The sequence below is a fragment of the Podarcis muralis genome, chromosome 6, assembly GCF_964188315.1.
Source record: "Podarcis muralis chromosome 6, rPodMur119.hap1.1, whole genome shotgun sequence".
Classification (NCBI taxonomy): domain Eukaryota; kingdom Metazoa; phylum Chordata; class Lepidosauria; order Squamata; family Lacertidae; genus Podarcis; species Podarcis muralis.
This window is the reverse complement of record NC_135660.1, coordinates 66,294,967-66,310,037: the sequence shown is the minus strand read 5'-3', so window position 1 is coordinate 66,310,037 and position 15,071 is coordinate 66,294,967. Positions and strand designations below refer to the sequence as shown.

The 15,071-nt window shown below is 39.9% G+C and overlaps 1 protein-coding gene across 5 annotated transcripts in view; it reads right to left on the bottom strand.

Annotated features, from left to right (window-relative positions):
- PRKG1 (protein kinase cGMP-dependent 1) overlaps window positions 1–15,071 on the bottom strand; it is a 599,721-nt gene that overhangs the window by 56,956 nt on the left and 527,694 nt on the right. The window lies entirely within an intron of this gene.

Genomic DNA, 15,071 nt, shown 5'->3' with positions numbered 1-15,071 from the left:
AACGTTGCTCTCCATCACATTACTGTCAATTCTCACCTCTAAACTCAGGGTTTTGTCCTCTAAGAGTTGGAGGAGTGGCCCCACCAATTTGCTCTCTCAATGGACCATCAATGTCCCTCTTTTCTCTTAATGACCCATCACCCAGGCAATTACCTCATGAGCAAGCTAGCCTGCCTTGTTTTTTCAAAAACACTTACTGAATCCAGGGGTTAAGAAAACTTTATTAATTTCTAACACATACTGGATTAAGGAATTACAGTGGACGCTCTGGTTGCGAACATGATTCGTGCGAGATGCACATTCGCAAGCCGCGTCTGTGCACACGCGGTTTGCGATTCAGTGCTCCTGTGCATGCGCGACCACTGAAACCCGGAAGTAACCTGTTCCGGTACTTCCGGGTTTCGGCAGTCCGCAACCCGAAAAAACACAACCTGAAGCGGCTGTAACCTGAGGTATGACTGTATAGGTATCTGGCACCCACAAACTCATAACACTATAGTAATTGTTTATAAATTTGACATAAAAACAACCACATGCAAAGTAGTGTCCTAATTTATCATTTTCTTTAGTGATGCAACTTATATTTTTTGGTCATGCACAACGCTCCAACATATTATTCTGTGAACCCCTGCAATTTGAACAAAGTTGGATGGGGATAATTTCATGTATACGTATGCCAGTGCTTTTACTCTAGAAAAAAAGGTGCTGGTACTGCATACCCTTGAGTAAAGAAAAAGGACTGCTTATACCATATGGTCTGACATTGGGCTGCCTTTGGGAATCTCCCCGAGCTCTTTCCTTCAGAGCACTTCCCATTTCAGTGCATAAATGAACCAGGCACTTTAGTTATGTCAGGAGGACCAGAACAAGTTAATAATTAAGTTGAACAGAATAGGCCGTGCAGCGGGCATAGCTGCTTCCCTATGCTGAAGGCACTGAATTCTCAGGACCCCTGCCTACCAACTTTGGTTCTATGAGGTAGCTGTCAATTGAATACATCCCGAGGTCTGCTTCACATGGCCATTCAATGCTCTCAGGGGCAAGTTTACCCACATATTTTCATGCATACATACTAAATGTATCGAGCCAATCGTTCATCTATCCAGGTATGCTTTTCTCTGAAAAACAGTCTTTCACATTACCTTCTACCCGATTCCTTTTCCTTTGAATATTCTTTTATTATTTATTTATTTTCCAGAAGCCAGGAAAGTAACCTGGGACCTATAAAGCATGTAGTCTGTGGCTGAACTATGGTCCCATACACACAGTGTCCTTCAAATGTTATGGAAAATACGCTGTTGTGGAAATGTAAGAATTCATTATCTCAGCAACATGTGAATTCTCAACAATGAAGCAGAAAGGCACCGGTGGAAAGATAAAAAAGACATTGTTCCATGGTCATAAATATATTCGGTGCATGGTGACATGTCCTCTGCATGGTACAAAAATATACTTATGTTTTCTTTTTAGACATTTACAGCACCATGGTTTTTATTTATATCTCTATAAGAATGATTTGGTCCATTGAAAACCACTGTTCTTTAGGAGCAGGAATTTAATAGCTATTGAAATAAACATATTATGGTTTTCAGCTTATTATGGACATACCTTTGTATGAAATCTCCTATTTGGATAAAGGCCAGATGTCAGCCTCTTCCAAGACTGGGTTTATTTATAAGATTTTATTAAAAAAAGATTCATGATACACTAAAGCTTTTCATCTTTGTCTGTATAAGTGTCTCTCTGCCAGTGGTGCTGACTTGGGCCCCAGATTGTGGGTGCCCAGCAGCGCGAGCGCAACATGACACATGACGTGTGCGCACCCGCTGCATGGTTTTTGCCTTCTGGTGCTGCCCACTGCCTTGCCTCTGCTGGCTCTCTGTTGGGGCCTGCTGTGGCTGCAGACATGCTTGGGCACCCACAGTGGAAGTTTTGTGGGTGCCAAGGCACCCAGGGCCCCCCCCCCAAGTTTATGCCTATGATCTCTGCTGTCATAATATACTGAGATATTATTCCATAGTTCTTTTCTTACTATGTATTCATTATTTTGCACCCAGTTCAGTATATTCAGTCCCATTTCTTGTTGTATTTGCCATAATTTTCATTCTATTTCCTTTTCTTCCATTCTTTTTCCAAAGAAGCATGAGAGGTTTTATAGCCTTTTCCTCTGAATTCATTCCAAATTATACACAGAATCCTTTCTCTCTGAACTCTATCTCTGCCATCTTAGAATATCTCTTGATCTCTCCATCCACACCTTTGTTCCACTCCTCCAACATCACAACTCTGCCATTTGGCTGTTTCAATTCTTCTAGACACCTGTGTGAAGGACTTCTCTATTACACCATCTGTTGCCTCCAATTCTACCTTTTCACTCTCCTGTTCTGGCAATCCATTATCAATACTGTTATCTGAAGTCTCCGATTCCCCTTTAATTTCATCCTTCTCTGTTCCAATGTCACGCTCCATTTCATCAATCCCAGTTCTAATTTCTTTTAATTGCTTATCCAATAACTGCTGTAAGGTGCCAAGAGTCAATGGAATGTCCCACAATGTATTTGCCATATTAAATGTTCTTGGTCTTGTTCTTGGTCTTTAATCTCCACCTTAAGATCATCACAGTCTCCACCTTAAGAACTTCAATTTCCCATCTCCACTATTAGATCTTCACAGCATTCTTCCTGTTCGAACCACATTCCTTTCCCAGGGGAGGAAATGTGATGTAGAAAAATTACTTTCAATATCCGTAGGAAAACAGAAAATTAAAAATAAAATACTCAGAACTCCTTTGTCTGTTTAAAACTTTCTTGGTTTAAAGAGCATGCTTTTCGTTTTCCCTTCAGTCTTTTATAATCAGCTCTTCAGACTCTGCAGATGTTCTATGAATGTCCCGGACACGGTAGAGCATATTCTCTTTCATTGCCCATTGTACAGTACGCTCCGTCAACACGTGCTGTCCCCTCTTTTGGGTGGTCTGGAACCCCAGCAAGGTGAATGTGTGAGATTCTGCCTATCCGACGTTGACCAAAGGGTAACGGCGGGGGTAGCCGAGTTTTTGGTAGCAGTCCTCCAAGGAGCAGGTTAACAAGGAAAACCACTGATTCTATATGTATATATATATATATATGTATGTAGCCAACTGCTGCCTTTTTATATATATTTCAAGGCTTTTATATGTTATTTTCTCTTTTATGGTTTTATTTGTATAATGCCTAATAAAGGTTTGATAAGTAATCAGCTCTTCTCAAAGCCAGAAAGTAGCTCAGACACCATATGTAAATTTCCACTGGTAGACAGAGAAAATTTTCAAAGTCATGGATTATACCCATTTCAGGGATAGAGATAACAAGAGAAAGGGAAGCTTGCAGATCCTAATTGCCAATTAAGGCTCTTACATGGCTTTTGGGCACAATGTTGGTTCCTCTTAAGTTGCCCACCCTCATCCTCACCCAGGAGCTGGCAGCTTCTCAGTCTCCCAACTTAGTGATTTTTCCAGAGCATCAGAGGTTAATCCTCCATTCAGTCTTATCTGTAGAGTGAATTTTGATAGCTAAGATTACCTTGGCTATCATCAATCATCATGTAATTATCTCCACCTCAGTGACTTCAACACGCCCTGTATCGGGCAGATTTGGGGCATCAGATGGCAGGACAGAGCCTCAAACAACGATGTGCTCTCCCAAGACCACATTCCCAGCATGTTTGCACATCATCGATGTCTACGCGGCTTGGTCATGTCCACAGATTGGATGATGGTAGGATCCCCAAGTATGTGCTCTACAGAGAATTGGCTTCAGGCACCAGGCCCATCAGCAGACCAACTCTGCACTACAAATATGTCTGCAAATGTGACAAGAAGGTTGCCAACATCAAACCAGCCATGTGGGAACCTCCTGCAGACAACTGCAGTGCCTGGAGACAGTCAGTCAGGTTGTTCATCCACAGCAGTGATCAGAGGAGGACTGATCACTGAGAGGACCACAGAAAGAAAGATGCCTTCATCTGCCTCCACTGCAACAAAACATGTCTCTTAAACATTGGTCTCTGCAGGCACAGCAGGAACTGTAACTCTCTGATGGTTTGACTTCATCCCTGAAGGTGCACTCTTCCATTGTCTCCCAAGACAGATAGATGTCAACGATGTAGCACAGGACAAAACCACCCTTACTTGCTTCTTACAGTGATCCCACATTGCACTTCAACTAGCATTAATTATGCTACTTTGACTTGCATAACAGTTGAAGATGATTAATGGCATATTCAAACAGTAAAGGGATTAACGTGAGATGATCTAGATTCCATGCATTTCCATGCTAATGAGATTAAAAACTAGATAGCTAGCATTTATCATGACAAACAACAGATACTGGATGTACCCCAGATAGGACACTTTCCATAGTGTTGGTGAGATAATTTAAGTGCTAAACTAGAAAGATATACTGAGAAAAGAAAGTAAAAAAAACACAGGGTGGAATCTAGCATTTGGGTTGTGTCATACATGCTGGTCTTGTTATTCCCCACTCTTCCATTTTAAACCAACCACGAGGGCCTCAGTACCCCTGTAGCTTGTGAGAGTCCAGTGTGTAGGATCAGAACTTCCCCACTGACATCTCTATAAAAACATTTCCCCAAATGTAAGCAATTTTGTAATCTTATGAATGCTTACTTTCTATGTTCTTTATCCAATATTCCAGCCAGTCTTTTTGAGTATAGGTGCATGGATTACTAATAGAAACAGACTAGTAAATTAGACTATGCCCTTTCCACTCTCCCTCCATAAAATTTGCAATTTTATTTTCTAGAATATACACAGCTCAAATGCTAATACCTAGATTATTTCTGACGGGTATATAATCCATGGAATTCTATATTGAGTTCATTTATATCCTTGAAGAACTGTCTTCATCTCTTTATTCTCTGTTGTCATACCAATTCAGGTTTCCATGGAAACAGACGAAATAGGGAAATTGTAAAATCTAAATGAGCAGGAGTAAGTTGACAATGTTATGTTTCATAATACATAAAAATGCAAATAAGCCAAGAAGTTATGGAATGAACAAACTAGATATAAAGCTAAAAAGGTTACAAAGTATTGTAAAAAGTGATATTGCGTTTTAATGTGAAAACTAGTCGATAAACCTTAATAGCACACACTTGTACTAAATGAGATAATCTGCTATATATTAGAAACTGAGCACATTCAATCACCATATTTCATGAAAATTACTGTTTATTTCTGTTGAAATTTTGGCGCTTCAGCTTTGGTGTGACATTTGCATCAGAATCTACAACAGCTGAGAAATGAATCTGATTAAAGCAGTACAATTATTTGGTAACTTGAAATAAATAGTACACGTCTACAAGAAGTAAACATGAGACATGGATGGGAAAACACACTTGCTTAAAAACTTTCTTGAAGTAGAAATCAAATGGCTATTCCAACTTTTAAGTACAGATGGCTATCCATGGGATCTTACTGCCACATATGCCACCAGACTGCCTGGGACAAAACTATGTGTGTTACATATATTTACATCATTTCTATGCTATTTGACACTCTTTTGTCCCTGTGGCTGCTGCCGTTTATTAGACCCTTTAAAAGGTTGTCCTTGCTGCCAGTCCAACTTGCCATTATGGCATTAAATATGTTTGACTGTGATGCGCCTGGTGGTTTTGTTGACCACTGTGATGCTACCTCTAAAGTTCTGATGTCATAAACATCGCAACACACACACGTATCAGCACAGCTAATCAGATAACATATCAATGGTGTCCAGTGGGGCCAAGGAAGGTGAGAACAAGAATTACTGGTAAGCTGAACTATGAAAATGAGAGACTTTCAATGTTTGGCAAAGTATTTTTTTTGCTATTGTTATTTGGAACACTTATGCAAATTTTAAAGCAAATATCCAGTATTAAGACACTATCCCAGTGAATACTGATAATTATTTGGTTCAGGCCCAATTTATATACACCTGTTTCTGGCAGGTGTGTATGCACACAGAGTAAATTTTTCTATCTTACTTTCCTTCCAATGTATGGCTAATCTGTACTTCAATGCAGAGCTGCAAACACACAATCAACTGAAAGATTCTCACCTTTGCAAATGTAGGTTAAGAATGCAATCAGGAAACTAATTAACTACTCAAGGGTCTCATTGACTTTAACAGAACTTCTCATGAGTAAGCTGTTGAAAGCTTAGAGCAGTTTAGAGGAACAGATGCAAAGATAATTGAGTTGTCCTTACATATGGTTTCGTTTCATCTGATACGATAAGGAGTCGCTTTCACTAAAACAACAGCTTCTATTGCTGATAACAGAATTATTTTAACAACTTATAAGGCTTATCTCAGAAACCTTTTTGGTACTCAAAGGTATGTCCTGATCCTTTCCAAGGGAATCACTTTATGATGTTGTAAACAATGCATTTTATAAATAAGATACGTTGATGTATTAAATACACAAAATAAGAGTAATTTAGATTTGCACTGAGACCTGAAATTTCAGATGAGACTAGAGCAGCATTTTCACTTCATAAATAAGCTGGGGGAAACATATAGCAATTAGAACTCAGATATGTACTTTGAGCTACAAACAACCATAAAAAGAAACACATGCAAATTTTCATAGGAAATAATTTAAAAGGAATCAGAGAGTCATTTGTCTTTCTTCCAGCTAAAATTGGTTATATTAAATATGCAAGTAGATGCTTTAAATGTATGTTTTATTTTATCCTTTATAAAACAACCTAAGCATTATTCGTGTTTTATTTGTTTTGCTTTTTTATTTATCCCAGCCTTTTTGATACCAAGGCATGTTCTAAACATAGAAAAACAATAAATAAAATACACATGAACTGCATACTATACAAAAAGCGCAGATAAAAACCAATACTCAGATCAATCTGTTTTATTATTAGTTACAGGTAGGTAGCTGTGTTGGTCTGCTGTAGTCGAAACAAAATAAAAAAATTCCTTCCAGTAGCACTTTAGAGACCAACTAAGTTTGTTATTGCTATGAGCTTTCGTGTGCATGCACACTTCTATTTTATTTTGCTTTATTATTGCTTACTACAGCTTATTGCTTATTATAGTAATTTTTATTATAGCTATTGCCCCGATCAATTGAACCACATTCAACGTTATCCCTGAGTATCATCTTATATTAATTCCACACTCAACACACCACTCTCTAGACTACATCCAGGCAAGCAAGAAGAATTATCAGAGTTCAGGGATACTTTCCAGCCAGACAAAAACACTCAAGGAGGGTATGAAGCAGGGTCTATGAGGGATGAGGCTTGAGAAGGATGTAGCCAGTCCAGAGGGCCAGGCAGAGAGCTATGGAGGCCCATATTTGGTCCCCAGATCTGAGGCCCACCCCCCCCAATCTATCCCATTCAGTACAGCTTCTCTCTGTGAGAGTGGTAGTAACTGAATAATGTGCCCCCCCCACAGTCTGCTGATGGGGGGAACTGCCCACACTATTTTGTGGTCCATTTTTCTTCTCTTTTAGATATGGCAGTCATGGGATCTTGAAGGCCTCCCAGAGGCTTCAAAACCCTTTACCTAAGATGGTTACATGGCTAAGCTTTATCTGCATTATTTACATTGCTGAACAGCAATGAAATTTCATAGTAATGAAACATCAATAGTGACATTGTCTTAAATAGTTTGGACTAGCAAATCTCCTCCCTTGTATTATAGGGCTACATTTGTGGCTTTATGTGAAGGGCAAGACAAATGAATCACAAATGAATCTGCCTTTATAAGCAGAAATTGGAGCAGATGGGTGGGGTAGGTGCTACAGCTTTTACTTAGAAAAACGTCTTAATTCAGCAAATTTATATATGATTCATTGAAAAGCATAAATTTCCACAAATGTTGACAATTAAAAAGGTTACATACATTATATAAAACTTCAGACATTAAAACTGTTCAACATTAGATAATTAACACTGCAGTACTGGTCACACTTCAGGGAAAACTGTGTAAAAATACATTTTTAGCAAATGTCTAGTACAGAAGGAGCTTGCTTAACATGCACTGGAAGGGAGTTCCACACAATCAGTGGTGCCACATTGAATAATCTGATCCTGGTGACCACAGAGTGGGAATTGCCCAACACTATTAAAAGCACTATCATTTATGAACATGGTGGTTGGACTGGAATGTTGTTGTTGTTGTTTAGTCATTTAGTTGTGTCCAACTCTTCGTGACCCCATGGACCAGAGCACGCCAGGCACTCCTGTCTTCTACTGCCTCCCACAGTTTGGTCAAACTCATGGATCACTGCCTTGCCGTGGTGAAGGGGCCTGAATAACTCAGAGAAGCTATGAGCAATGCCGTGCAGGGCCACCCAAGATGGATTGGTCATAGTGGAGAGTTCTGACCAAATGTGATCCACATGGAGCAGGAACCAGCAAGCCACTCCAGTATCTCTGCCAAGAAAACTCCATGGACAAAGATAACAGGACTGGAATATATGTGGCAAATAAACTGTCCCCCTACTTGCTTTTGGCCTTTAACACAACATGTGAAGCAGGAACGTTTTCTGTTAATTGAATTGGGTTGAATGTTTCACTCACATGAACTTAGTGGTCTTTTTACAGCGCAGTGTTAGATTTCACAACATTAGAATCTACATAAGCCAGAACATAGTTTTTGTAAAGAAAAGATAAAGCACTATCCTGTTATTTTCAAACATTAACATAATGAGCAGCCCCATTACTTTGTGGAAAGATGTTTAATTTGGGAATAGAGGGCCAATAAACACATTCAACTTCTCATTATAGCTTTCCCTTGAACTAGCTTAATTGGTCTTTCTTCCACTCATTGGCAAGTTTACTGAAGTTTCATGGATAAGGAGGAAAACATTCTTAGCCTTCAAGACATGTTCTTAGCTGTTGGCACTTTTTAAATGTAAAAAGTTGCTCTTATTCAAGTATTTTCTTTGTTTAAAGATCAAAACGAAGCCATTCAGCGTCTTCTCCTCAGTGCCTCTAGTGCTTTGTTTCCATCTACCCTACATTGCTCTTGGAGCCTGAGCAGCTGCATAATAATTGCAATGAGGAAAACTGCCTAAAGCTAGAGGAAAAGCCAGTGCTGAGTGCTGGACAGATTTGGAAACCAACCCTCTGCTCAGCCATGAAGCCTTGGTCCAGTCACCATCTCTTCACGTCACAGTTTATGTTGTGACTATAACATGCAAGACAACAACCAAGGTTTTTCTTCAGCTGGAACTCACCAGAACACAGTTCCTATACATCTTAGGTGGGCGCCATTGCCATTATAAGAGAACAAAGGAGGCTGGTGAGTTCCGGCACCTCTTCTTCTAGAAAAATAGCACTGACAACAACAAAAGGCCCATGTATGCCCCCCCTTGAAATCCTGGGAAGAAGGGTAGTTTGCCAAACATGATTAAAATAGAGAATTTCTTATGGGGGGGGGAAATGTAATGGACCCAAAAAATGACATCCTGTATATGTAAAAAGTAATTGGAGTCTGCCTTAATTTTAAGTAAATGTAAAGAAGGGATTTTTGTATCAATAAAAATTGTAATTTGTTCTAATTTGATGTGACCCAAGTATAATGCATGGGACCAAGGATAAAAATTACACATAACTTTATGTGTACTTTATTGTACTATTATTGTATATTTATTTTATATTCATCTTCTTTGCACCACTTTGGGAGTCTATGGTATATACACAAACCATCACATAACAAATATATGCCATCCAATTGCTTCTTGAGCAGTCCATAAAAATGACAGCATGGCATGCATTAGGCAACAGCATTTGCTCAAAGGCCATAAAGGATTCTGAAACAAAAATGAATTCCTACAGAGAAACAGAATATACAAGCCTGATTTCAGATAAAGGGATCTACCTTAGTAATGCTCATTAATTTCAGTGGATCTACTCTGAGTAAAACTTAGCTGAATATTACTCATAATTTTTAGGCAGGTAGGGCCAAGCTGTCTATATATATATATTTAAATGTACTGAACAGTCATGGATAACTTTGATATTCAAAGTTGATGCTTCCCATTATAGGAGATTAAGTGACTCTTTTTAAAGAGTGGTAGTTCACAGTGGTTCTATGTATATTGAGTTTATTATTATTTTATTATATTTCTACACAGCCTCCCAGCAACCCCTTCAAGGATTTTTTTTAGAAGCATAATAGGTGGATCACTCCAAAATACACAGCAGATTAAAAACAATAATTCAATACACCACAACTACATACTAGTGAGCTGCAACTGCTGAGGGACAACGAAGGGGGAGATGATTCCTCCACTTTCTTATGAAAAGGCATCAATGAGAGGAGAGACAGCAGAAATAGGGGTGCTAAAGGCAGCACTATGATGGTGCAGAGCTGTTGAAGAGCTAGCAGCATCCAGCAAAAGATATGCTGCCAAACACTGTGTTCCTTTCCATCCTGCTCCATCCACCATTGATTTGGAGGGTTTTCAGAGGTTCCAATTGTAGCTGTTACTTTCATATTATTAAAGGCAAGGAGTCCCGAATTTAAAAAAGGAAGGAATGGGGAAGTGCCAACTCTACGTAACAGGTAAGATCCAATTCTTCTGGCACAAGTGGAACACACTGTTGGCCATGTCCCTTTAAGGGCAGACAGAGCAAGTAATCACTACTGACGAGGAGCCCGTCATAGCACACAGAGTGCTGCTCCAGAGTATGATTGCTACAGCCACCCAGCCCGGTTCTTCTCCACTAAACAATGGACAATATTTAGTTTTCAAAAACTAAACAGGTTCATCAGCACATCTTTATCTGCTAAGCTCCCAGGGTGTGTCAAGGCTCCCACAAAGCAATTTGCTCACCCCTCTATCAGAACTGGGCCTGTCTGTTGTGAGGGAAAATGGGATAAAAAATACATATGTATGCCAAACCAAGTGTCTTGAAGGAAAGACAGGAGACCAAAATAATAAAGATTTAGATATTCCCTAACTTAGGAAGCAAATTAAACATTAAAAAAGCAGACTTTTGCTGGCAATGAGTCAACTGCTTTCTTCAGCTGTTGTATATGGAATTTGCTTCACAGATAGGCAACAAGAATTAAGTCCTAATCTAAAATGCAGAGCGAAAATAGGGTTGGAAATTATTTTTTGTAGTGTTGCCATCTGTAATTCATTTAAGTTGATAGGCGTTCTTTTCCAGACTTATTTCATGTGCAGCATAATTAAGCCATCAATAAAACAATGCTTTTTTTTTTAGAGAACTCAAGAATATTTAAAGGAAAACGTGTAGATTCTTGTTCTTTTGGCACTACCACATTTTTTTTTTTTGCAACATGATATTAATATTGATGTTCGAAGCAGAATTTATGAAGGAATTGCTTTGAAATGTTTGTTTATGATATACTGAAGCACTGTAATTTTTGTTTATTTTATATCAGTATTTAAATGTAAGTAGCTGGGTGAGATTCACCATACTGCAAGTGGGTCTCTGTTCACTCAGTAGGGTTTCTCCTTTCTTTTGCCACCCCTGGCAGCTGTCCCTGTTCAAAAAACCCACTGCTCTGGAGGGTTGGGGGATCCTGCAGAGGTTTTGAGGGGACACAATGGGCTGGAGGGTGAGAAAAGATGTTCTGCTGTGCAAACAAATTGCAGTTGTGCATCATAAGATGTCATTCATTGTTTACTTGATGTTACAGCTGGAAAGCTGGAATTCTACTCATATGTAGGATTTATATATTAGAGAAGATTTGTATATGCATTTACCAGGCTGACAGTATTTATGACTATACCATAACTAAGATAACGTGGTACTGAAAGGCATGTCCTTGTGGCTGCTTGTCTATAGGAAGAAAGCAAAGTTTTCTAGAGCACTGCCAGCACAAAGGCTGCATTCATACATCACACAAAGCCACAGTTTCAACTGTGCTTGTTTCAGAGAAAAACAGTTAACGTTAACCAGTTTGTCAGTTCAGACACGACAAGCTGTGGTTAAGTAAAAATGGAAGCAACAGCTTTTGAGCTCCTCGCAGCTATACCGGGGAGAGGGGAGTGCGAGTGCCCAAGGCTTGCTGCAGCTCATTCCAGCTCATTTACACTGCACTACAGTATGGTTTAGGGATGCGGATGGCGCTGTGGTGTAAACCACTGAGCCTCTTGGGCTTGCCAATCAGAAGGTCGGTGGTTCGAATCCCTGCAACAGGGTGAGCTCCCGTTGCTCAGTCCCAGCACCTGCCAACCTAGCAGTTCAAAAGCATGCAAAAAAAGGGGGGGCAAGTAGATAAATAGGTACTGCTCTGGCAGGAAGGTAAGCGGCGTTTCCATGTGCTGCTCTGGTTTCAGTGTTCCGTTGCACCAGAAGGGCTTAGTCATGCTGGCCACATGACCCGGAAAAACTGTTAAGCGAGATGAGAGCCACAACCCCAGAGTCGTCTGCGACTGGACTTAACTGTCAGGGGTCCTTTACCTTTTTTACAGTATGGTTTAGAGCGACATCCAAACATGGCAAAAATCTTTTCATTACTCATAGCAGGTTATATGCAATAGTGTTGTGGAAGAAGAATCACAAACACTTTAAGCTTACTTAAGACACTGTTTTATCTGATATATATATAATATATATATATATATTACTTCTTCACTATCTGGGAAATGCACAATCTGCTCCCACATCTCTGTTGCACATCCCCAAATGAGTGATATCAAAAGTCTGCGTTCCGTTGCACACATCATGTTGCTTTGCATTGCCGCCTTATCCGAAGCTACTAATAGTAGCTCAGGCTGACAACAACCAAGTACAGTGATATTATTGATATCTACAAGATAACTAGCCAATGCTCATTGGCTGAGAATTATTCAGCATGATAGATTAAAATTGATCTGGTGCTGGGAAAAGGAGACAGCAACATGCATGGGAATGTGAAATTGGGATTTGGACATAGGTGCTGCCAGACAAGTAGCCTATGTCCCTGCAAGTGATGAATCCTTCTGGTTACTTGACGGAAAGGTACGTTTCACAAGCTGGTTCCCCGAAATTCACTTTGTCCTGTTTGTGTACCCGCACCACCCCCCATCTAGTATTTTTCTCTGTCACTGCCACTAGTAGGAGAGGCCAAAATAAAGCCACTGGTTGCAATCCAGCAGTTCAAATGTAAACAATGAAATTTCTGTGTGAGGGGAATTCTCCGTTCCCTTCTCCAAGAAAGATAACACTGCACAATATGAAATACCTGGGCACATTGGGGTTTATATTCTTTTATAGAGCAAACTAGAAGGAACCTCAGATGTGATAAATCTTTGAATTGCACACATTGTGGCCAGGAATCAATCACTGAGTCAGCTTTCTATATATAAATAAGTAACTTAAACATTCCTCAAAGTCACTATGATCGGTGCTCAATAATGTGATATTTTCCAGTGCAAACTGACAGAAAAGAATAATATTCTGCCACTTATCTTATTAGCAAGCGTGCACCTTGCTTACACAGAACTGTATCTCCTGCTGTCAATTCACAGCCTGATACTTGAAATATATTCCCTTGAAAGGCAATTAGTTGAAGTCAATTAGAGCAACATGAAAAACCATCTTATAGGAGCTCTGCCAGATGAAGGAACTGTTGAACAGAACACCTTTATGAAGCAGGTTTCAGTATGGCTTCTGTAAGGTACAACGTATTCCATATGGATACTTTCAAAAAGCCTAGCAAATCTGTCTGTGGTATTTGACTAATATATTTTCTGAAAAGTTGTTGTGCTTTGTAACATCTAGATGTATGAAGCAGTGATACCTTCAGCTTAACAAAGTCAAAGACCACTTAATTCAGCCACTTCAGGATTGCATAGACATGCAAGAAAAGGATGGGCAGAGCAGTCTTAAGAGGGGCCTGGGAAGAGTGGAAAAGCAGATTATCCATAGCATCCTCAGCCCTGCCAGCTCCTGTCAACCAGGATGTGACATTGGGAGATTATTTTTTGCAGCACTGGCTCCAGGCTGGCATAGCAGAGGCCCAAATCAGGCCCCCTCTGGGAAATGATTCAGCAGATCTATGAATGCCTCAGCTCTGCCACCACCCTAAAAATTAATGCCCTGTGTCAGGTTCCTCTGCTGGCTACCACTGGAGCTTGCTAGACATCTATAATGTTCTGACTTAACATCAGGGTCTACTAGGCTCTCTTACACATTTCTCAACAATACCCTAGAGTAGTTGTAAATATGGCAATAACAAGTTACCATTTAAACTTTATACTGTTTAGGCACCTTTCAATTTGTGCCTCTCGAGAACCTTGAATTCTGCTCGTTTTATTGCAAAAAATTAAAATAAAATAGAAGTCATTTCTGGTTTCACAGAGAAGATTAAACTATAATGCACACTTGTAAGACTTTCTATTAAGATCGTTCAGGCAGGAGAATGTCTAAGTCGCAATTATAGCAGCCCTTATCATCAATTTGTTGGAATGTGTACTATTATATACAGATTTCTGAGGAGTTGAGAACATATTCCCAAGTTGTCGGTGTCATGATTCCAGCTAGTCTGCTGGTGGGAATATTATTCCTTTCTTAATATGAATGTTGACTGAAGCACTAGCTAGTCTGTCAAACCAACCTTTCTAACCTGCTAGTTATTTTTAGCTGCAGTTTGTATAATAATTCCTGATGTGGGGAGAGTTGGGTTTATCAACTAGGGGTGAAAAGGATGGTATAAAGGGAGAAAGCAGGCTGTCCTCCTCTCTGTTGTCCTCTCCTTTCTATGTGCAGGACCAAGCAATCCAGAAGTTGCAATTGCTGCTGCAATGTGATCACTCAGCCGATCCTGGGATGTAGCTGCCTTGCTTTGGTGTTAAGAGTGAATCTACCAGCTCATCTTCTCCATGTCTTAGGCCAGAAGGGCAACTGCCTGCCTCCTTCCAGCCCATCCCAGGCCCATATCTCCTTGTGTCACCACTCCTCTTTGGCAGGACAAGCAATGGGAATAATTGCTGCTATAGGAGCCAGCCCAGGTCTCCACTACTTGAGAGCCACACATTTTTTTGACTTGTTGATCTTTTATTTATTGTCTCAAAGAAATACTGCGCAACATAGTTGTGCTTTT